The sequence below is a fragment of the Pezoporus occidentalis genome, unplaced genomic scaffold (genome assembly GCF_034315485.1).
Source record: "Pezoporus occidentalis ecotype Australia unplaced genomic scaffold, CSIRO_AGI_Poc_V1 ctg6, whole genome shotgun sequence".
NCBI lineage: Eukaryota > Metazoa > Chordata > Aves > Psittaciformes > Psittacidae > Pezoporus > Pezoporus occidentalis.
Window position 1 is genome coordinate 1173620 of NW_026915943.1, and position 25126 is coordinate 1198745.

General features: G+C 46.0%; 1 long non-coding RNA gene across 1 annotated transcript in view; it reads right to left on the reverse strand.

Annotated features, from left to right (window-relative positions):
* LOC134174333 (uncharacterized) overlaps positions 1 to 6373 on the reverse strand; it is a 38312-nt gene extending 31939 nt beyond the window's left edge. Inside the window, exon 1 of the long non-coding RNA XR_009968609.1 lies at positions 6162 to 6373. This is a non-coding gene — a long non-coding RNA (uncharacterized LOC134174333). The remainder of the gene's footprint in view (positions 1 to 6161) is intronic.
* Positions 6374 to 25126: the final 18753 nt, after the last annotated feature.

Consider the following 25126-nt stretch of genomic DNA (forward strand, 5'->3'; position numbering starts at 1 on the left):
TTTGCCTCCTTGCCCTTGGCTATGGGAGTTCTGCTTAAAGGATGCTTTCCCCATTCACCTCCTGTGTTGGGATGGGTGAAGCAGTACAGCATGATGGACGTTCCTCATCCCCTTTCAAAAGCATTGCACTGACTTAGGGTACATTTCTCTCCCCTTAAATTGTTTTTCCCCTCCCCTCTTTTGCTTCTTAAGAAACTGCCAGACATCTTAAACACATTTAGAAATATATGTCCTCCACTGTAATCCATTATCTAAGGTTCCCATGTGGGCTCCATCATCAGAGACTGCCAGATTGATAGCGCGGTTTGCATGGGGCCCCCAGCATGAGATGGGATGGAAACAGAACGAGTGCACACAAGCACATCCTCTGTGTTTCTACCTTTATTGGAAAGGGGGAATGGGCTGTGTCAGGTGAAGGGCATGAGCAAGATACAAAGCAATGATCCAGTCATGTGGGATAACAGACAGCAAGATGGAGACCGGGGAGGTGGAAAGTAAGGGGGAGCGTAAAGGTTCCTCCAGAAGAGATGAAATGGCACTATCCTTGCTGATGGTTTTCATCTGTTTGGGTGCATCTGGAGATTTCTGCTTTATTAAACAGGTTTCACGTTTGACATAGGCACTGGCTGAAATCTGAACTCTCACACACCTTGGAGGGGTTTGGATTTAGACCTGGATGCAAACCACATCTCATATAGCCAGGGGCTGAGAGCAGAGAAAGGTGTCGTGTCAAGAGGTAAATGATAACGATTCAGAAAGGCAAGTTGTACTCCTCTTGTTACCATGGGTCAGCTAAACCAAGGAGAGGTGCTCCCTTGCTGGGCTGAACTGCAGCATGTGTTTGTGGAGGAAATACCCACGTCCAAGTGTAAAGTATGTGTGTTCCATGCATGGCCTGACGTTAAGCTGTTCGATGCAGTGTGCTGTGCTGCTAAAGCAAAGCAGTGAAACCACCGTGGCCATGTTCAACAATGACTCCGAAAGAAATGGTTGCCCCTTTCCCAGGGACATCTAACTCTGAGAGCATCAAGTCATATTTTTCCAAAGCTTATTGTCCTTGTGGTTGCTAAGAAAAAAACTTCAGACCAACCATAATATTTCAAAACTAAGAAGTTAGGTGAAAAGTTAATCAAATGTGTTATATTACAGATTTTGGTGTCGAAGTCCTGTTTTTAAGTGGGGAGGACAGACAGTTCTTCAGGCACTTTCAGAATCTGAAAATGGTATTAAAGAAAGCAAATTTCTTTAACAGTTTCAGGCTATATGCAGGTAGGATGGCTATACTGACCCGAGAAAGACCTCTGGAAACTTCTCATTGAGCTCTTTCCATTCTCTTCTAGAGAGTCCCAGAAGTATTTGATGATCATCTACCATTTATTACTTACCTCTTTGTTCTTTTCCAGGTCATTTATCACTCAGTATCAGCCCCAAGGAACCTCACCAGCAGGTTTAAAATTGATCTTTCTTTCCTAATCCTAGTTTCCTGTCTATTACATGGGCCCATTCCTTAACACAGCTGCCACTCACCCATCGTGACTGTACCGTTTCCATAAGAGTCTCTAGTGATGAACTTCATAAAAGTTTAATTAAATTCTACTCTTTCTTTATCAGTCACACACCTTCCCTTTTTCAGTAACATGTACCAAGAACTCTACTAGACCTGGGATGGCTTCTGAGGGCAAGTTATGCCAGTTTACTCCCTTGGGTTTTCTACCAATTTTAAATACCAGTTCTCGAAGTCTGATTATGTTTAACACTTCCTTCAAGAGCCCTGATCAAGAAATGAATATTGTCTGGTGCAGGACTTAAAATCATGGACTCATAGAATGGTTTGGGTTGGAAGGGACCTTAAAGCTCCTCCAGCTCCAACCCCTGCCACAGGCAGGGACCCCTTCCATAGAGCAGCTTGCTCCAAGCCCCTGTGTCCAACCTGGCCTTGAACACTGCCAGGGATGGGGCAGCCACAGCTTCTCTGGGCACCCTGTGCCAGCGCCTCAGCACCCTCCCAGGGAAGAGCTTCTGCCTAAGAGCTCAGCTCAGTCTCCCCTCGGGCAGGTTCAAGCCATTCCCCTTGGCCTGTCCCTACAGGCCCTTGTCCCAAGCCCCTCTCCAGCTTTCCTGCAGCCCCTTCAGGCACTGGAGCTGCTCTCAGGTCTCCCCTTCAGGAGCCTTCTCTTCTCCAGGCTGACCCAGCCCAGCTCTCTCAGCCTGGCTCCAGAGCAGAGCTGCTCCAGCCCTCGCAGCATCTCCATGGCCACCCCTGGACTTGCTCCAACAGCTCCATGTCTTTCCTGTACTAAGGACTTGCTCCCTCATAACTTTCCAGGTCCCAAGAAAAGGAGCAGACTCATTTCTCATTGTGCCTGTCTATGATGTGAGTATCTGCAGGTCTTATTGAAACAGCAGAGGAGTGGCAGAGCTGTATACGGGCAGTGTTTAGCACTCAGTTTCTAGCAAGAAATTGTGTTTTATGCATGTCATCACAGAAAAGCTTCTGACTCCAGACTGCATAAGTCAAACTCATGCTGAAGCAGCTCAATGCATCCTATGTGCAACACCTACAACCCCAGCTGAGGCGTGGTGAAGATAGCTCACAGGCCACCTCCAGCCTAATAGCAAGCAGATGCAAGCCCATTGGGACCCAAAGCATCACAGCCATTTGCCTTCGGTCTGGTTTTCCAGCAGAACAGGGTCATGCTTGCTTCATTCATCTCTCTTGGGTTTCATCCATGTAGTAAAACATGGAAAGAAAAAGCCCACCAAGGCACTGAAGTGGGATGCAGGAGGACTTCGGTACATCCCATGCCCGAAGTACAGGCTGCCTTTGTGACCTTGGGAAGTCATTAAGTTTATGTAGTTTCCCCATCAATGTTACAGCAGTGCTGTTTCCTTATTGCACAGCGTCGTTAACAGCACTTAATGGCTGTACATAAACAGCACAGGGAGGAGAGACTGAAGGAGGGTGAAGATGGAAGACAAAGACCTATACGAAATTGTCTTTTCCTCCTAAACTACCATCTCACAAGAGGTAAAGCTGTCAGGAGAGGTGGCCACATCAGCTATTTCTGCAATTCATTCTCCCAGCCTTTTCATTTAAACCATGGGGAGAGGTTTCTCATTCCCAGTATTCTCCAGTGTGTGTTTTATAGCCCCAATGGGAGGCTGGCGGCCTTAGTGCTGGGATGTGTGACAGCCATGTGGCAAGCATCATTTGTTTATCTTACTGGACTTATGTTGGGTCTGGAGGGGGTCAGGTTCCTGCACCAAGTTCTCAGCTTTGGAGCATTTGATGTCCTTCCAGGTCTCCCCAAAGCCCGAGTTCAGGGAGGTCTCTGTCTTGAGAGCTCATCTGTTAAGGCAGGAAGCAGGATTAATTAGGCTGCCTTGTTTGCAAGCAAGCTGAGGCTCTTTGTGGTGAATGTGCTCCATAATCCTCTCTTGAGGTCCTGCATGCAACCAAACACATTTGGCTACCCCTAGTGGTTCATTAATGGAGTTTGTAATGAAACACTTGGAAAGAAAGCAATAAAGTATGATCCCATAAAGAGAGGTATTGCAAAGAATGAGAAAAAGGGATTCGACCCCAACGCAAGCTGTTGATCAGACCTTTGAAGGTGATGAGGAACGCAAGCTAAGCCCCAGGCATTGGGTAATGGTTCCTCTAATTTCCTTTGTATTTAAGCAGTGTTTGGAAGTGGAGAGTATGAGCCCCCAGTGCACTGTGGATACACATAGAGAGAGATAATCTCTAAATGGAAAAGACATGCTATATCAGAGAGGAGGAGAAAAATGGAGGAAGAGATTTGCTTGCTCTCATCTTTTGTTTCTGCCTTAGATCAGACAATAAGCTGAGGTCTCTGGAGTCAGCAACACACTCCATCTCATGGCCTCTGGCTAGACAGAGGGGTGCAATTGCGTTCCTCATCACCTCCAAAGAGCTACAAGGGAATCTATAGACCGGCTTTCCAACCAAAGCCCAGCTCTGGTTCCTTGGAAATCTCTTGTGGGGTGTTTCCAACCTCTTCAACACACTCCCAGGCCTCATGAGCCGCTGCAATCCCTGCTGCGCAGAGGGGAGAAGTGATGTCAGGATGTAGGAAGGCCAGACAAGGAAAATTTACTTCTGGAGGGTTATGGCATGTGTTTTTCCCTGTGGGACCACTGCAGCACACTGATGCTCAGACAACATCTGGGTATGCAGGCAGCTCTGATTGAGGGAAGTGTTTCACGAGATAGGTCTGTGTTTGAGGCAGAAAGAATAAAATAGGACGGTATCAGTTTTGGGGATTGCTAGTTTTCTACTTAGATTATGGCCATGATATTAACATCAAATCTAGGAAATCACAGTGGAAATCCAAATCTGGGAAATCCAAAGTGGAGACTGGTGGAAAGAGGAGCAAAAGCCAGAGAGAAAACTCATCCCTGGCACTGAATTACAGCCCTGACTCTCACCAAACCCTGCTTAGTAGATTGATGCTTGCTGCCTGGTATTGCAATGGTTAAGAAATAAAGCTAAATACAAGCTGCTGCACTAAGAGTTGTAGTAGGCAATGGCTGTCACAGGGTCAGCCCTCATCTGGATGCATCCACAACTCACCAGAGGACCCAATACGTTCTAACTGTACTCAAAAATCACTGTCAGACCACAGCAAATGTCCTGAGTGAAAGATTCATGACAGAGGTCAAAAATCTGGAGAAACAACAGGTCAGACCAGAGCCAAATTACACAGAATTTGGAATAGCAATGAAAGATGTGGGAGTCAGAATGAAAAGACTCAGAAGAACTTACCAACTTTCATGTTTTCCTCTGGACTGTGCATGTAAAAATTGGAAAGAAGGGGGTTTCTTCACCTGCTATTTCTGCAAATAGCAGGTAAAGTGCCCCAGAGACAGTGAATGAAGTTACCCTGGGCATCAAGGAACAAGCTATTTGACATGCCCTCTGAAGCTGTCTCCATTAGTTGCAACTAGTCAAGGCTGCTCCTGACCACAGCTGGCTACCTGAGGTTGGGTAAAATGAGGTCCAAAATCTATGGATTGAAATATCAGCACATTAAGAGGCTAAAGGGGGAGTGGAGGTAAAGCAGAAGAGGTGGAGGTGGGCACTGAGTGGTTGGAGGAGATGGAGGGCCTGAGTGGGATGATATGGTAGAAGCCAAAGGCAGGAAGATGATGGGGCTGGAGAGTGAAGGAGACAGGAAGCAAAGCTCCTTTAGTGAATTCTTGGATAAAGAGGACAGCAATTCTTCACAACCATCCCCAGCTGTCCAAACCTCTGAATTGTCAACCCTCATGCTGAGCTCTATCAAGTTCTATTGAACTTGGTAGAGTTCTCTTTAGAGCTCTAGCAAGAGCTGAGACCATAGGAAAAGTGAATTCCTGCCTATGTAAAAGTGCAGAGCGGACATAAAGTTCACCAGATATCATCAGGATACACAAAAAGCCATGGAAAAGAAGACAGAGAGACACTACTAGCTGGGAATAGAGAGATGAGGAGCCCCATGGGAGAGACGGCTCAGACACAAATGCAGCTGGATCACAGCAACCAGATTTTTGTGAGCAGATGCACTCCCAAGAACGCACCAGAATGCTAGAGGTGCCTCATACTGGCCAAATGTGATCAAGGATATCTGGGGTCTGGTGAGCAGATGTTAGACAGGCAAGGAAATGCTGGCCAAGCAACAAACAGAGACAAGGAAAATATACAGCATCCCCAGCAGGTTTTGGAACAAACTAGGAAAGGACCTTTTCATCACAAACCACACAAACTACCTCATTGTTACAGACAACAGTTCAGACCAAGGGGAACTGTCAGAGGAAACGCAATAAAGCAAAGAGGCATTTCAGAAGGCACCTTGTTTGACTTGCAGTAACTTTGCATGATTTACCCAGTTAGAGAAATGCTGTCCCAGCATGTCGCCCTCTGACCGTGACCAAACAGCAAAGCTGAAACAGCAGTTTTTATTTGCTAAAACCATAATGAAGGAAGCAAAGGCGATGCCTGGTGAGTCTTTCTTTAGGGGAGAAATCCTCTCATTGAAGACCAGCATGATGCTCCAATTCAAGCACCAAAGTCCAAACACTTGCACAGCATGAAAGAACCAAGAGGAGTGGAAAATAAGACAAGATGAGAAAGAAGACAGCCAAACACCAGACCTTACCTTTCTCACAAGCTGGAGAACTTCTAGGATGCCTTTCTGGGGTGTTTTCCAGAGCCAGACTGTTTTCTTGGAACAAAACACGAATGTGTAAGAGAGCTCCATGTACTGAGAAGTAAAGGGTGTATAAGAGAAAACAGTTCTTTGAATCCACAAGTATGTTTGCCCATTGCACATACGAGCTACAGATGCAGATATAAGAGATTACAGATCTGCTGAGACTTGACCGGAGGGACAGAGAATGAACATGGGCCATGAGCTTGCAGCAGATACAGAAATATATGCAAAATATCACGTACCCCCAGAAGAAATACATCCTGGAGAGTTTCCTGTTCTAAAAACAAAGGTCAGCCCCAGTTCATTGTACAACATACTTGAGAGTTAGGAAATACTCAAGGTCTTTGCATCAAGGGGTAACATCTCTCCTACAGCCCACTGATAGACCTTATCTCTGTCTTTTCTTACACTGTGGGCCAGGTATAGGCCCTACATTACCTATATGTACCATAGCAAAGCTATAGGTGAGACAGAGAAACCTGTCTGAACTCAACATTTAGTCTTGGAATTCTGAAAAACCAATAAATATTTGTCTGATCTTCCTCCAAAAGGTGTTGTGAAAAGGTGCTAAGCATGGTGCATGAATGGTGAATAACAGATACATTATTATATATATAAACAGATATATTAAAGGGGCATGGTGGACTGTGAAACATGATCAGAGATTTATTGCTATTACTACTTGTATTTGCAATTTTCATCTTTGACAAAAGGAAAAGAAAAAAGACATGGAAAAGAGGACTTTACCAAAGGTAGCATCTGCCCAAGGGAAGGTAATGTGATAGCACGGTTATACTTAAAACAGTTTTGGGAATGGAGGGACCCCTAATTGTGGGAAACAGTCAATAGGGGAGGGCTGCAATGGGAAAGGAAGGAATCAGGTTTGAGCCTTGAAACCTCTTGTTTACGCTTGAACTCTGTCATCTGGTACAGCAGATTTGCTGGAGGGCAAGTGAAGAAGGTTATGGCACAAAAGCAGAGGGAAAATGTAAGGGCTGGGAGTAATTTCGTGCTGGTGTTTTAAGATTGAGGAGATTCGACAGATTCCTTCCCTGAGTTTCTTTATGCCAAGTGCAGGTTTTTGGAGGTTGGTGAAGAGAAACAGTCCAACTATCTGTCTGGTTTTTGTTACTAGAAAACGCATCTGTCTGCCTGACTGTCAATCACAGCCTTTATATCTAAACATTATTTCCTTATCCAGTCAGAGGATGGGGTGCACCACGAAAGGGATCATCTGCAAAGCACCAAAAGCTCTCACGGAACTGAAAAACAATCCTTTTCCCTTCCTATCTGTCAGGCTGATGGACCAGAAAGGGTATCAAAACCATCACGCCTGGCTTTGTGTGTTGAAGAGTAAAGTAAAACACATTTGGGGCTCACCTGTTGAGGAATTCAGATGCAAGTTTCCCTCCAAGACATCTCATTTTCACAAGCACCCAACTCCAGTGTGGGGAGGAGGACTGAAGAAACTCCTGCTGTTCCTCAGCATGAGGATTGCAAGGCTGAGATGGGGTACATTAATAAAGACCGTGTCCTGTAAATCCTCCTCCGTAGGACTGTGTATACTGTACCAGGAAAGCAAAGAGGCTAAGGGCTGCAAAACCTGAGTTAGGATTTTACATGCTCATTTGAGACACTTTGATTTTCACAAGGTGCAAAGTGGAAGTTTCGACCTCCGGAACTTGATGCACACTAAACCAGCAGCATTTTTGTTTCTCCAGTTTGCCCCTGTCTCATTCACCCAAAGCCACATAATTCATCAACCCTGAACCTAAAACCAGTCTTCTGAAAATGTCCTTCTTGCAGATATACCCAAAGGCAGCAAGCACTGATGAAGCCCTGGTCATGCAGCAAATAGAGCTGCAAAGCCTGGTTTGACTTCAATGAAATAAGGACCAAAACTGTTTCCAATCTGTTAGCCATTCACTGATTTTGGGTAAAATGATGTCCTTTAAATTCCACCTTGTCAGTTGTTCTCGGTCTCTTTGTTCTCTTGACCTGAAAGATTTTCCTGCCTTTATTTGAAGAGAGCCCATAACTGCAGTTTGGAAAAAGGAAGGAGGGTGAGAACAGGACCCGTCCCACAACCAACATGGTGCTGGCGTTGTGCATCTGCTGCCATGACTCTTCACTTGAATGCTCATGTGGGGCTCTGCAGTCCCTGTCCCTTCCTTTCCAAACAAGTCCTCGCTTGTCTACGGCTCTTGGTGCAAGCATTACCCGTAACCATATTAGGACCAAGGGCCAGGGTGAAGCTAGCAATAACACAGCTGAGTGATGACACCCTGTCTTCTGTGACTAAGGCTCCTTCCCCTGTTTCAGATAATGATGGTGGGGTTTTATTTATGAATAAGCAGATTTCCAGGGGATGAGAAGCAATGAAATCAGCCCAAGCTCATCCTTCTGGGGATGCAGGAATTCACATTAAATGGGATCCATCCCATGACTGCTAGTGTAAATTAAGCAGTTTCTGGTTTAAGTGCCTAGGGATGTGCATGCTTGTCAGATACTAATAGTTCTGAGTAAGTGACGACCCTTGTGTGACTTGGGTAAGCCCTGTCCAAACCCTTACATGTTTCAGCTTCATTTAAGCCTTGATCTGACATCCACTGATTGGAACAGTCTTCCTGGCAGACTAAATATTTGCAGATTCCCTTTCCCTGGTGGTGTAGGCAAAGTGCTGGAGTCTCGGCACTGACATCCTCCTGGCGCTGCATCCTGGGTACCGTCCCCAGCGAAGGCGATATTGGATGTGGACATTATCTGGATCTGATTAGCATCAGATCTTCTGGCATCTGTCCCAGTCTTCCTCACCATCTATTTTATATTCTCCCTCTTTCCATTATCCTTACAGTCAAATAAAAGGAATATTTTTTACTAGCATAGGTTTTGAGGGAGGCAGCACATTGGGAGTCACTTAAAAGATTGAAGGCAACGCTGAGCTTGTTAAGTTTCTCAGTACTAGTTCTTTTCCTAGAGGGAGGTTATTGTGACTTAATTGTGGCAAAGACTCCGGGGTAACATCATTCCCAGCCACAGTTACGGGTTGAGGTGGTCAGCACCATGGGAAGGTGCTGCTGGAATGACACAGATGTAGTTAGACTCAAAAGAATTGCTTTATTCCCTTTAAAGATTTTGCTGCCTCAGCTTCCTGGATGAAAACCAGAATTATTCCATCCTTTTTTTTTCCACCCTTTCATCTGCACTTCTTGCTGCATGTCTATGAGTGTTCCCCCATATAATAATGTAGGAAAGGCTGCACTGGGTTAGACTCTCTCCTACCTCTAAGAAGATTCAAGAGCTCAGGAAAGTATGATCGAGCCTGGATACAGCAAGACCTATTTTGGTTCTTCCTCCATTTTGTTCCAGACATTTATTTTCCATCCTTCTCTAGTTGCTGGCAGTTTTACTGAGGCAGTAGACTCAACATCAAAGGGAGTGTAAGTGCTGGTCTCTGCTCTTAGAAAGGTAATGGAGGATACACTTGGAGTACTCTGCACTGTTCTGGTGTCCTTAGCATAAGAAGGACATGGAGCTGTTGGAGTAAGTCCAGAGGAGGCCACGAGGATGATCAGGGGCTGGAGCAGCTCTGCTCTGGAGCCAGGATGAGAACATTGGGGCTGTTGAGCCTGGAGAAGAGAAGCTGTGTGGAGACCTCAGAGCAGCTTCCAGTGTGTGAAGGGGGCTGCAAGGATGCTGGAGAGGGACTCTTCATTAGGGACTGCAGTGATAGGACAAGGGGTGATGGGTTCAAACTGAAATGGGAAGTTCAGGTTGGAGATAATAAGGCACAAGCTCTTCCCTATGGGTGTGCTGAGGCGCTGGCACAGGGTGCCCAGAGAAGCTGTGGCTGCCCCATCCCTGGCAGTGTTCAAGGGCAGGTTGGACACAGGGGCTTGGGGCAAGCTGCTCTAGTGGAAGGCGTCCCTGCCTCTGGCAGGGGTTGGAGCTGGAGGAGCTTTAAGGTCCCTTCCAATCCAAACCAGTCTGGGATTCTATGATACCAAAGGAACTTTCACACAGCAGTGAGTCAAGGCAGTTGCTTTCTGCCCCTTTCAAGCCAGACACACAGCACAGATTATTCCTTTTCTCTTCTCCACCACTGCAGAATTGTGTCTGAACTATTTCACAGGTTGCTGGGGGCAAAGTGCAAACACACAATAGCACTGACAATCCAAGATGCAGTGTGAGATGGCTTCATCTCCATTTTCTCTATCAGGTTAGGAAGTCCACAAGTGATTCCTGGCATTTCCCTATTCAGAGCCATTGAGGGTGGCAGAAACCATCAAACCCCTCATTTGATCTCCCACGTAGCACAGCACAGGCACTTTCACCTCGAAGCTGGACTGAGCCCAGTGACCTGGATTTGTTTAAAGTATCTTTTCCTAAAGGCACCCTAGCGATTGGCCAACCCTTCAACCACTCCTTGATAGCTCGCCCCAGGCTGTCAACCTCCCCCTTCAATTTACAAGGCTCACTTGCTCATAACCAATGCTTTTTTGGCTTCAGCTCCCTGCTGTTGGCTCTTGCTATTTTCTTCTCTGAGTAGAGCCCTTCATTATTGCCTTGTGTCAAGCTAATACGATTGTAGCTTTTGCTGGAAGAGTGGACGGTTTTCTCCTCTGAACTTACAGCAGCTCTTACTCTGCCTCTATGCTCGATTAACAGAGCTCTTGGTAACCAGCAACAGGGGTAGGCTTGAACCAGCACAGCCCAGGGTTTGGCAGAAGAGACCTCTTTTCCCAGTGCTATTGCCCAGCAATGAAACCACACTCAGGTTTCTTTCTCGAGAAGCAATAGCACAAATTCAGGATGCCTCCTCAGGAATATATTTCAACGTGTACCTAAGAAGGACTCTAAGGAGGGGTTGGAACTGGATGATCTTAAGGTCCTTTGCAGCCCAAACCGTTCTGTGATTCTATGATTCCATGATTTTACCAAACAATAGATACTTAAACAAGTCTTTAAGTACTCTTTCTGAAGGCAGTAGGATTGGGGCAGCCTAAATCCCCATTGTATCCGAGTAATGCTACAAAGAACGCATGGCGGTGGGAGAAGACAACCCAGTGCCTCTCTGCAGTGAGGTCCCACTTCATCAGCTCACTCTGTGCTTCAGTAGTGTCCCAAACCCCCTCACAGTTAGTTGATGGTCAGACAGGGGTGGGAGATATTTATGATGGGGTTTCTGAACACCAGGCACCCCATTGTTCCCCCCATAGACTGCCTGATACCCCTGTACAGGGAAGACTTTGTTGTCCTTTTCCCCATCCTCCCTCTCAGCTGCACCTCCAATGTCATCCAAAGTCTACTGAAGTGAAAAACCTTTTCCTGTCGACTTCAACAGGCTCCCAGCGTGTGCATTTGTCTCTCTCTTCCAAACACAGCCTCCCCAGTTCAGACATGCTGTGTCTGAAGGCTCCTGGCATCCCCATCCTGCTCTTTCCTACTCAACTCCGAACCCATGGCCAAGGACTTCACGCCTTGAGTAAGGGCCATCTCCTGGCTGGAAGGGTGGCTCCTTCCAAACTGCCAGCGTTAGCACCTTGTCCATGAGCAGCTTCAGCCCTCACCAGTGCTTGGTGTCTCTGTGATGCTAAAGGGTGCATGGACAAGGTTTCCAGGGGCCCACCTACAGTTCTGCACTGTCGTGCACACGTTATACACACATAGACACACATACACGTGCACAGAGCCATGTGCATTACCTGGCTTTGTTTCAACAAGCAGAGAATAAAGAAGTGGGAACCTCTGTTCTAATCTGCGGGGACAGGATTCCTGAATTAATAAGTCACCAACATCTAATTCACCTCCCTGTCCTCAGCACAAGCGTAACAACTCCCTCTTTGCCTCTAACAAAAGCAATAAAAAGGGAAAAAAAAAAATTAAAATAGAAAATTCCTGAACAATGCCTTTATTTTCCTCTTTTTTTTTTTCCCCCTCCTCTCCTAACATCAATAAATGGGGGTATTCCATGATCCTGAAATTAAAACAATCCAGACAAACAATATGTCGAGCTCTGTCCTGCTTCCTGCTGCAGTTATTCCTAATGTTTGGCCTCAGATCAGAGGCAGCAGCAATCTCTATAAATACGACAGCGGAGCAGAGAGCTATTTCCAACAGGAACGCCTCCCGAATCATGTCAGGAATTTATGAGCTTGAGAACGGGCCAAGACTGAAATATGTTCTGGATCAAATGGCATTGCATAGGTGGCTCTGATCAGCTTGGCAGTGGTGGGATGAAGGAGGAATCCTCCAGATGGAGGAGTGGAGGGATATTTATTGATTCAAAAAAAGAATAAATTAAAGCTGAGAATGACATGAAAAGGCATTGGTATTTTAAAACTCAGGCTCTGCCAGACAGAGCCAGCAAGGAAAAGGCTTTAAGAAGTCTAGACTCCTCTGCATCTCCTTCTGTGTGTGTATGTGCGTGTGTGATTCTTACTGCTAAAGCTCCCTGGACCACTTTGTGCCTGGTACATAGGAAGAAGCAATCCCTATACCCTATTTCCTCCTCTAAATCTCATCTTCCTTGGGAGTATGCTTGCAGATTCGCCCCCCTCCCACCGCAGACTATTTGCAGAAGGTGTCACCTGGTGAGTTTTGTTCAATGCCTGCCTCTCATCAAATGTAAAGTAAAATGTTTTGCCCATCTCTGTTACTGCTGAGACCACGTCAGGTTACACAGAGTCCTTCTCAGAGCCAGATCAGCCTCCTGCACCTTAATAAACATGATAGGGAAGGGAAGAGCGAGCCGTGGGAACATAGGCTGGCATGCTGTCTCCCCTCACCGACTCTGCAACGTTGGAAGTTGCAGAAGAAGCACCTGCATGAGAACAGGGTGCCCAGTGAAGCTGTGGCTGCCCCATCCCTGGCCAGGTTGGACACAGGGGCTTGGAGCAAGCTGCTCTAGTGGAAGGTGTCCCTGCCCGTGGCAGGGGATTGGAATTGGAAGAGCTTGGTGGTGCTTCCCAACCCAAACCAGTCTGGGATTCTGTGGTTCTATGATGTTTGAAGTGATGACGTTTGTCTTCCCAAGTCACTGTTATGCATGATATAGTCCTGCTGTCCTGGAGATGGCTAAACACCTGCCTGCGATGAGAAGTGGTGCATCAATTCCTTGTTTTGCTTTTGCTTGCATGCACAGCCTTTTCTTTACTCATTAAACTGTCTTTACTTCAATCCAAGAGTTTTCTCACTTTTACTCTTCCATTTCTCTTCCCCATCCCATTGTGGGAGGGAGTGAGCAAGCGACTGTGCAGGGGTTAATTGCTGGCTGGAGTTAAACCACAACACAGGCTGCTTTTGAAGGACCTGTGATGCTCCCAAAGGTCCCAGTTAACATCTTGCCCTGAAAACACTCCCAGATGTCAAACCTAAAGAGCAATATCATATGCAGATCAAGGTAGCATCACGTGGTTGAGCAAGCATTCACTTAAGACTCCCTATGCACACAGAGGGAGTAAGGGGGTCATGGAAAGCTCATGCCCTCTATGAACTTTTGGATCAGTTTGCTAATTGTCATGACAAATTAGCATTTGGTGTGGTGCAACTACACTGTCTCTGTAGTCAGTGAAAGGAGATGGGCAATGCAAGAGGATGGTTTATTCAGCATGGTTCAGATACAGAAGATGATGTATTGAGGGAATGTGGACAACAATTTCTGGCTAGATGCCTAGAAGCAATGTGTGCACTTGGCTTCTGATTCATATGCCAGCTCAGGGATGGGGTGTAAAGTCTACAGTTCACACTGCCTATGCTTCTGATAATATACCTGATGAGGGGAGCTTGAAGGGAAAAGGAAAAGATCTATTTTGAATAAATGAATATATCCTATAGAACCATTGGGAAGTGCTTACGTATAGCTGTGAACATGGCTTAGAGTTGGCATGCCTAACAGAAGGAGATACACAGCAGGAAAGAGAGTAACAGTTAAAGAATCCCTTATCTCAGGGCCAAATTCAGCTTTAGTAAGGATTCCTGAGGATGAAACATGTGTCTGGTATATTCATAGAATCATAGAATGGTTAGGGTTGGAAAGGACCTTAAGATCATCCAGTTCCAACCCCCCTGCCATGGGCAGGGACACCTCACGCTAAATCATATCACCCAAGGCTCTGTCCAACTTGGCCTTGAACACTGCCAGGCATGGAGCATTCACAACTTCCTTGGGCAACCCATTCCAGTGCCTCAGCACCCTCACAGTAAAGAACTTCTTCCTTATATCCAGTCTAAACTTCCCCTCTTTCAGCTTGAACACCATCTGTGTATATATGGTCTAATGTAGTCATTCTTCTATCACTACTTCTGTAAGGACAATTCCCTCTGCACAGAGATGACTGTTTCAAGTGTGCCTCCCCAGCTTGTGAGGGTTTAATTCAGTTCTGCTGTGGAGGCAGATGAAGCCATTCTAAGGGCAAGATGTTGCCCCAGCTCACACCTACACAGCTTGCGGGGTTGTGCTGTATCCTTATGTCTTCTTTAGCTCCTTCACACATAAGCTGCAAATATTCAGACTCCTCACCAATGTGTAACTTAAACCCTCATCTGTGTGACCCCTGACTTTCGCCTCAAACCTTACAACTTGTATATCACTACTGAGTTCCTCCCCCATCATTCCAGGGCCTCCTTTGGACTTTTCCATCAGCTTCACTGGAGGTGGAGTTCCCATCTTTTTCCAATATTCTTCTAACCCAGTGCCTTCATTCCTGGGGCTGGTCCATAATACATAATGTTCCTCTTCATGTCCCTGCCAGGTAGGTCTTTATTAGTTTTGGTCTCCGTGTTGGATTATTGTTTGGATCCTTGCTCAGTCCTGGACAATAACAGGAGTCTGTGCATTCGCTGGTGTTTCCGTCATCATTTCCAGGCCTAAAATTTCTCCAATTAAAATGAAGTAATAAGAAAAGAGAAAGAAGAAACACAAACCATCCGGTGCTACCCTCTCCTTGCAATAACCATCTCATCAGTGAAACGATGCTCCCCAAGTTCGGCTTCAGACGTTACAGCCCGAGCGCAATAGCTTTTGTCACCTTTGACAGTCTTCTATTGATGTTTCCTTCCACACTGGTCAACATTTGCGTAATGAAGCTTCTTTGATGCGGGAATGCAGCCATATCTTTGGAAACAAGCCCTGGTTCTGTTGGGAATGCCTCTGGGAATGAAAGACATGATTGAATTTCCTTCATTTGTGCAGGGATTTCCATTTCAGTAGCTTGGTTGGCCCTAGTAGAATAAAGGCTACAGGAGACATTGTGCCCTGTTAGTTTCTTCTTTCCCTTTGTGGTTCAGAAGGTTGTATAAGCTGCAGCTCTGCTATAGTGGAGGAAAACCTGATAATCACTGTAAAGGCACAATAGAAGATGCAGCTGGATTTCTGCAGGGAAAGCAGCTGTGGGATCTGTTTTGAATAGGTAGGATTTGGGGAAATTCCTAAAGGCTGGGAATACGTGTGGCATTTCTAAAGTGAAACATACCTGGCAGATAGAGAGCTAACATCAATGTTTATTATAGTAATAACACCCATGGCCTCTGAGAGCTGAGTACTGTACAGAAGGGAGGCATTCAGGGGCTCGTAAGCCTGCTGGGGTATGTTTTGGATGCTAGTTTGAATACAGCCTGGTTTGATGAGGGTGAAAACCATCTCCTCACTGCCTGGAGTCAACAAGTAGACCTATATCCACCTTATAAAAGCTATGGTTGCCCCCCGTGATCACTTTGTCAGCAGAGAGGTGGGTGCTGAAGGAGCTGCTCCTTCCTCCAGGCTCACAGCAACAAAAACCTTTTCTCTTCCACGTTATCTCCGAAGATGTGTCAAGCCTCTCTGCCCTTTGACTGAGGCACGCCACCCCTACGCTTGCAGAGGAACTGGTATCTCAGCTGGGAAACCTGCCCTGTTTGCCCCACCTGACCCGGGAGCTCCAGAGCAACTTCACACATGGATGCCTGAAGATAAAACAATGGGGACAGCTGTCTCCTTTGAGGTGGGCCAGATGCAAGGTTTGGGGAATCTTGTCCCAACACCTATAGAAATGATAGAGCAGCGTCCTTGTACTCCCAGGGGTGAAGGAAAGGGCTGGCTGGGAGATGAGCTGTTGACTTTCACACTTCCACAGGCTGGCTCTTGCAAGCCAACAGCAAGGCCATTGTGTCAAGAGATACAAATTCCTCAGGTCAAAGCCAGGGTGGTTTTTTCAGTGGTGACCTTTCAGTCATTTGTTCATTTAGCAAACAGAGCCCAAACTGTGCCCATGATATTATACTATGGTGTTCCCTGAGGCATCTACCTTCCTACCTACTTACCAACCCCTTCCTATAAAGTCAAGGCACTCTTATTGCCGTAGATCACATCCAAGCTATTGAACAAATTTAGACCACAAGTGCTTTGGTGCAAGGTCCTTTCCCATATATAACAACATAAGTGTACTCATGCTGCATGGGGACCTAGAGGTTTGCTCTAACATCTGCAGCAATGTCAAGATGTGCCTGGAATGTCAAACCCATGCGTTCTGGATTAAAGACAAGCTGGGTTGGCTTTCTCAAAGAGCAGTCCACATCTGCCACCCCTTTGTGGAGATGCAACCCATCATCTGTGAACAGCTGGATGCCAGGGTTCAAACACACAACCCAGTTGTGGCAGCCCATGTGGCATTGTCACATGTTGGCTGAGATGTAGTGACTATCCCAGTGCATGTTCTCCAGTCAAGGCAAGCAGAAGTTGGACACTTCTGCATGGTAAGCTGAGTTGATGTGAATGACCTCACACTTGGCTGCCATGGCTTAGCTTGGATTTGATAACCCTATTAAACAACTCTTTTGTGCTGGGGGCTTCACCAGGGGTATTTATGGAGATTTGTTGGGGTTTGAGTGTTGCCACATGTCTTAGCATGTCTCTAAGCCTTAAGTTTCACCGCATGAAAGTGAGCTGGGAAGTCAGTCAGATGAATGTACATCTCACAAACTATTTCCAACGTCTGCGCTGGCAAAAGCCTTTCTTGCCTTCTAAGGGCACAGTTCCCCCCAAATCCACAATCATCTCCTCTGTAGTGCTAAAGCAAAGAGAGTTGTGTTCCCATCTTGAAGTCCAGTCCCACAGCCTGGTTTGTATCTCCACACACAGCTCAGGGTTGCCAGCAGACTGCCTGGTCCACAGCACGTGGCATTTGGCCTTCAGCCTCCTCTGGGTCTTGTGTGATGCCCCATGGCCCTAGTTCATAGTAATTACTGGAGGAGGGATGGAAAGGGGGGGGGGTCAGTTCAAAGTGTCTGAAATATTAAGTGGGCTGCACTGCAGGCTGCCAGAGTAATGTTTTTACAGCAAGAAACAGAGGGTAGGTGTTACGAGCTCTGAGATGTGGCAAGAAGACTTGTGGGGGTGTTTGAAGGTGCAAAGCTTGCCGGGATAGTATTGAAGGACTGAGCAGGGCAAAGGGAGCCAAAAGCGGTTCAGTCTCATCAGCAACACCTACTCTACTAAATAAAGCTGGTCGGGGCCGATCCGCTGGCCCCGAGGCCAAGTGTCACAGCATGGCTTGTGTCCAAACACCTCGGCTCTCCTCTGCTTGAGGGCAGGGTTTGGGAGTGAGCTAATGGCAAAGCACTGTGGACAACCGATGCTCCAAGACCTGAGCTTGCACCCTGGACTGCCCTTAGCAGTGAAGGTAACCCTTGAGGTCCCAGGAATGGTTTCAGGGGTATTTAAACCAGTTTCCCTATGGCTTAGAAGCAGTAAAGACCTTCTTATGGGGAGTGCTAAGGACTTCAGATTGTAATTTATAATACAATCTAAAATTAGATGGTTGCCCATGAAACACAACAGAGCAGCACAGTCCACCTTCAAGTACAAGGTCACTCCAGATGCGAAGATCACTATGGGTCTTTCACATAGATAACCCCATTACTAAACAAGGCTTGCTATTAAAAAGTATAATTTCACATGGAAGTAGCAGACTCAGTGCTTCCCAAACAGTGAGAGAACGCTCACTGATCTGCTGCTACTAAAATGAAGTGGCCCCACTGTTTTGGAGGTAAGTGTCTATCTATCATTATTGTCATATCTGAATGATCCTCAAGCCAATAGGGAAGTGAAAACCTTATCTTGCACTTAGGGGGAGGAAAGGGGAATACAGATGAAATATCATAAGAAAATGTCACACCAAAAAGCTCAGCCTTTCACATGAACCATGTCCACACCAGTGACAGGGGTCACCTTGTTAAAGAAACTCATGTTTTATACCATAAAACTCGATAGTTGAGTACATCATAACATACCAGTTCTATCTTCTCAGCACCTTCCTGCATAGGTTATGCAAAAGTTGGCAAACTTGACCCCAAACGTCCTAGCTGGTTTATGACCAAATATGCATTAGCCTGGCTAGCAATCACTCAGAAAAAGGCTTGTTAGGCAGCTCTTTGCCATTAGTTTCCTTTTGCTCAGACATTAAACAGCCTCATCCACCTAGATCATAAAACATCTTCCTAACCCTTGCAGACTGTTTAAAAGTGTGCCTGCAGACATTTACTGTCACATCTGGAAAAGCCTGCTCTATCATAATGACTTCAATACAGATTTCATCACAGGACACGTGGAAATTAAACTGGATTCACCAAATCCCTTGCAAGCTGTTCCACACCAAGCACGTAAGAGCTGACTCCCTCTGCTTTGGGGTCTGCACAAGCTGGTGCTGTTCAGCTTGGTTTGCAGGTGAGTCTCCAGGACTAATGCTGGATCAAGCTGCCAGGATAGAGTTATGCAATTTTCCCTGTTCCAGCAATCCTGTCCCTGCCTCTGGCTTTACACATTTTGGATTCCTGAATGCCCCTGGGACCTTAGTGCATGATTCCTTCTCTGCTTCTTGCTAGCATGATGAAGTCATATTTCCTCCTCTTGAAAAGAAACCTTTGTAGAAACCCCAGCTTGGCTATGACTTATTGAACGAGTGGTTTAGGTCAAGGCACAGTCCCAGTGTCTGTTGCAGTGCTAGTAAGGGACTGGGTGCTCTCTACTTACTCTATGTCTCCTTCCATCCTGCTGTTTTCTAGTTGTCTCTGCTCTCTGGTGTGATGTAAAGCCTGCAGTGAATTGCCCATGGTCTGATATAACCAATATATATCATTATATGGATTAATGGGGGCTCCAGAACCTCATTGCTACACATCTTGGAGGTTGCACTGACACTGGATGTGGCTGGAGAAGAGCAGACCAAGAAGAACCCTTGGCAGTGGTTGCACTGCTCCAGCTGATGGAGCTCAGATCAGTTGGAAGACATCCATGCACTTTGCAATGTTATCTTCAAATGACTGAGGTGGAAGCATTGTATCTTCATTGTAAATGTCTCAGTTCCCTCCCGGGGCTGGAAACCTGTGGCTATGGGGACTTTACCTACAAAAAGGCTGCTTCCACACAGAGACGTGAAATCCTGCAAAAGAGACACAGAAAAATGTTTCTTCTTCTTAAAAAAAAAAATCCAATTTTACAAATCCAAGTATTGGAAATCTTGCTGAGAAAAAGCCTTTTCTCTTGGTGAACACAGATGGGTTTTTACTCCCAATTTGATTCCAAGCCAGGAAGGACAAAAGTCCTTTTCATGAAACTTGCAGAAACTGGGACAGAAATACAAAGTTTACAAATTCCTTTCAGTGCTCCTCCTTATTTTACCATCGTTACTGGAAACCCACTGGACCTGAAACCTTTCTGGCTTGAAAACCAATCTGGTGACATTTTAAAATACAGCCTCAGTGACTTCATTCCCTTCTTTTCCTCGATTGTTGCACTTTCTTTCCATGGTTCCCAACAATCTGCCTTCCAGCCCACCCTTAAACCTGCTTACTACCTGCCTTTTCCTGCACACAAAGGACCCAGGCTTCCCACTCATTCCTACAAGCAGCTCACAATTGACTACATATGCTTAAAACAACCCCATACGAGCTGTGCTGGGAACTCTGTCTTGAGCCAGCCAACGCTCCTGATTCTCTTCGCAGATCTCCCACGGATGCAAAGCCGTGATGAAGAGGGTGTGAGTGCCCCTGTATATGCTCTTTTGCACCCTCTTTGCAGGGCAGCGGGGCTGCAGGCTGTGAATTGGGCCAAGAAGAGGTCTGTGTCTCTTAACCTTCCTTCTCCTGGCAGGGAGCTTGGAGAAGAGGGCACGTTTCTCCAGCCTGCTCTAGAATAGGGTACAACATCCGCTTGCCAAGGAGGAAGAAAGCCACAGTACAAGGATCCCATCTGTTTTCCATCTTGACATGAAGCCAGAAAAAACAGTTGGCTTTTCATTTCCGTAGATGCTTGTGGAGCTCAGCTCCTCACCCTCCTGCCAGTGCACCAGGATGGAGGATGCTGGGCACTGGTGAGGGCTGGTGGTACCATGAAGATCTTGTGGCCTGATTCACCAGCTCCTGACTAGTTTCTTGAGGCAAGGAGCCCTTTGCTTTCCCTGCAGACCCCACCTTGTGATACCTGAACGTGACTCTATAGTCTCAGGGATGGTGCTAAAACCTCCATCTGAGGCACAGATTTGTGTGGTCCAGGTGAACCCCATGCAATGATCCTCTCTGGAGTCTGTTACTGAATACCCAATGCCTAAAGTTAGCTGAGCTGAGGAGATAGGGAAGCTACTCACTCTTGAAGCATTTTGGGATCAATCTCTGGTCCTCATTGTGTGCCCTTCTCTCTGAGAGTATATGAAGGGGTCTTATGGAGGAGGACCAAGTATAATAGGGGCACAGAGGTTTTCTGCCAAATCTGAGCAAGGCAGAAAAGAGCAGTTTGCTCCAGGTTAGCTGTTCTGTTCTCCTGACCCATTGGGAGGTATGGAAGAAAGGGGTTTTGTGACCTCTGTTAGTACCTCCCAGGGTGATACATGCTGGTTTTGCTCCAGAAGAACATTTGGCTGGGCAGCCTTTCCAACTACATCTCATTTATGTGCAGGCAAAGCACTGATTGTTGTTCCCAACCTGCTGCAGGGGCTTGGGGCTTGCCAGCACCTCCATCCTCTTTGCCTGCCTGCAAAGGGCTATGGAGAAAAAGCAGTAGCTCAGGAGAACCAGTAAAGGATCCACCACTTCTTTTTCAGTCTCCTTCCTCAGCCTCCGATTTATTAAGCAAGAAGGTAAATGACTATATCGAAACCTGACCTGATACCACCAATGAGGATGATGTGGTCCATACACTGTGGATAACTTTCTTCTGGCCTTTCATCAACTTGTGGCCCATAGCACTGTTTAAGCTCTGACCTTTAGGTATAACATCTCCTGGGAGGCACTGGGACAAGAGAAATAAGCAGTTGTGACCCAACTCGGCTACTGGCTATAGCAGGATATCCCACTCATGTCTGTGCTATGCATCCTTGAGGATTATGAGGGTGATAGCTACATGAAAACGAGAGGATATCCTGGAATGGCATCCAAGAGGGATTTAAAGTTTAAAAAGATTAAGATATTTAAAAGGAGGGATTATTCTTTCAGTACAGGATCTTTCTGTTGTAGGAGGAGGACAAGGGGACACCAAATGAAGGCATTGGGAGCCAGGTTCATGACAAACAAGGGAGTTAGCTCTTCTTTGAACTGCAGGACTGCTGGGATATGAAAAGGTGACAGTTCTTGCCCATGGCAGGGGGTTGGAACTAGATCATTTTAAGGTCCTTTCCAACCCAAACTATTCTATGATTCTATGATAGCAGCTCAAGGGGAGAGCATACGATTTCAGGAAAGGGAATTAAAAGGGTAATGAAATGCTTTACGTCTCCAAGACTGTGTCTGTCTTAAAGAACCAGGCAGAGCTAGAGCAGTGGCTCCAGCTCTGTTCCATGATTGTGCAGGCTGCTTATATCTTAGCTTACACCCCACCATGTCTGAAGCCCACACCAGTTAGTGAGTCCAGAGAACATCTACACATGCTCATGCTAGTAAAGAGCAAGGATCGTGGACAAAACTCAGCAGGGGTGAAGTCATCTCTTTGGGTGATAAAAGCCATCTGGTTCTCCAGTGCCACTTGCCATGGGCAGCTAGTCAACAGGCTCCAACCTGGTTCATTTACTAGCCAAACACAGCCAAAGGTGCAGGTATCTTGGGGCTGTACACAGGCACTTGAGTCCAAGAAAGAAGTGTGATTTCCAACACGTCTCTGTTTGGCAATGCAAGTTGGCCGGGCTGAGACAATCCCTTGTGAAGCACTTCAGGCTGCTGTGATGCTGAGATGCCAGTGGTCCTCTGGCCTTGCCCCATCTGCTAGCCAGGTTGTATCTCCACTAGACCTTTCCCCGTTCCTCTAATCTAGGTAATTTAACAAACCAAGTAAGATGCAAGCTGAGATGGGTACCAGAAGGAGCAGGAACACAACATCTCATTAGCACCTCTCACCTTCCATGAGCAAGAGGCCTTTTCTGGTCGAAACAATTTGTCTGATGGGGTTCCTGCAAGTGAGAATAATGTGGTCCATCTGGTAGCTCCAGAGCTGGGATTTAAGCCCAGCAGCTTGGTCAAAGTCCAAACAGAAAGTTCAGCCATAGCTGGGACACCATATTTAAAGGATTATAAGTTTTCCACTCTCAAGCACACTCGAGAAATCGTGGTTATAATTGAGCCCAAAAGAAAGCAGGAAAATTAATTGTTGTTTCATAGAGAAATGCCTTTCTTTGACTTCTTATGCCCATAGATCTAGCACGTTTCGAAGGATATTTAGCAAGAATAGACACAGGAGCTCAACTCCAAGACTTTGGGATTATTATAACTGAATTAATTTACTTAGCTCCACAAGGAGTACAGTTGGTTTGGTTTTTTAATTCCAAGCATCCCAAGTATAATTGATCATTTAATAGACTGATCCTGAGCTACCCTGGCAATGAGATAACTTAAGAGAACTTCAAGGTTATTTTGCACACAGATAAAGCATGTCCCTAACGCCAATTTCTTATCACTGCTTATAGAAGGAGTCTAGAAACAACTAGCTCAATGACAGAGCTAGCATATCTGTACCGACAGGATCTTGTCCACCTTGGATGTTCCTGAAACCTCAGCCCCTTGCCAGTTTGCTGGAACTGGCCACTGACAGAAGAAGTGGAGGACAGACATAGGAAGGCAGAAGGAGAATATTGCTAAAGGCTTAAACCCTTAGCAAATCAGTGTCCTAACCACAGTCCCTGCACCTTACCAGGACTTGCCACCTCTCCTACAGCTCTGATAGACAACTCTGGCCAAATTAGCTAGGAGATTTAGGATATTCCCACTCTGAAGCGTTCACTGCTTTCCTAATCCTCTGGCAGGCCTAGCTAACACTGTGAGAGGAGTAGATGTTCACAAGGTTCTCAGGTGCCCCGAATCAGGGGTCCATATATTGACTGCCACCCTGTGAATTCACCTGCCCCAGGAACAGCTCCATCAGCCTTTCTGAGAAAATGAAATACACTTCAAAAACCACCCCAAATGCTTCTTATTTCCCCTCCTGCTGCACTGTTCTTCCCATCCAGCACCATTCTTCCCATCCACCACTTACTTCCCTCTTGAGTATCCAACCTGCGGGCTGCATCCACCACAGCTCCAAATGCCTCTGGAGGCCTCTTAGATCCCTGTAAAGCACTGTGGGCTCCAGCAAGGCTTGCAAGCTGTCAATACCTCGTATGGGATATTCAGCACCTCACCTTCAAGTGGCTTGCCTATGATGTAAGAGAGAGCTTAGACCATTATCACCCAGCTCCTGCTCTGCAACGATGAGTCCATCTTTCCTCTTGTTTAATCATGCAGACAACATGGGAATATAAAGGATATGAATAAAAGATGGCATAAAACACAACTGTATTTTCACAAAATGTTTTTGTAGCTAATATAATACACAGTCCAATGCACTTTACAAGGCAGGGCCTCTAAAACCTGCTACCAAACACCAGAATTCATATGTTCAGCTGGTATAAATCACTGCTGCTGATTGACACCAGCTGAGAACCAGGTCACAACTGCCTAATTAAATAGCTTCTCTTTGAGTAGAAAGCTATACTTTTAGAAGTGTAACTGTGAGTTACTTTGTATAGCCCATAAAAAGATAAAGAAAGTGAGAAAGCAAGCATAGAATAGAAAGAGCAAAAGAGAGCAGAAGAAAGGAAAAGAAAGGGAAGAGAAAGAAAAACAAAGGGAAGAGAAAGAAAAGGAGAAAGAAATAAACATAATCTTTATTTATTTTGGGAGTTCAATTCCTTTCATTGGGAAAGAATGGGAAAGTTTGGGAAGCCCAGACTAAATCATTCACAGTGATAACAGGGTGATACCGAGAGCAGTAAAACTAATTTATTGGCCTGAGTTTATCTGATTCCAGGGAAAGTGAGTACTGCTGAGTGCAGCTCTGACTGTGCTTGTGTCTGACAAGACACACAGTTGAGATGCAAAATTACATTAAGCAGACGTAGCCCATTAAGAAGCCGAGTCTGAAAATGTGCTTTATCCTGTCAAGGCAAATCCGAGTTGAAAACTTTGGGCCTTTAAAGAAAAACCATGCTGCACGAAGATGTTCTATTTTGGGTTTTATTGCTTTAATCTTTTTTGTGTCAGCCCTAGTTACAGGGTGATGATAAATATAAACCCACCTCCACTGGATCTCTAATGTAACATAACTCCATTACCTACCTTCAGCTCACTGAAGAGTCCCTTAGTATGGAACACAGTAGACCCAGTCCTGGATTCAATTATAATCCAGAATTAGGTGAGGCCAGATCTCAGAGGCAAACCAGGTAAAACTCAAATCATATGTTTCTACCCCAAACTAGGATGAAAGGCAGAATAAGAGAGGGAGCACAGCCATCCATCATGAGGCAAGTGCTGGGTTAGCTCAGATATAGGTGCCTTCATCACTGTCACCTGAAGCTGTATGAGATGATTTTCACCTCTTTGCATGAGAGCACCTGAAAAGACATGGGATATGGAGTAGA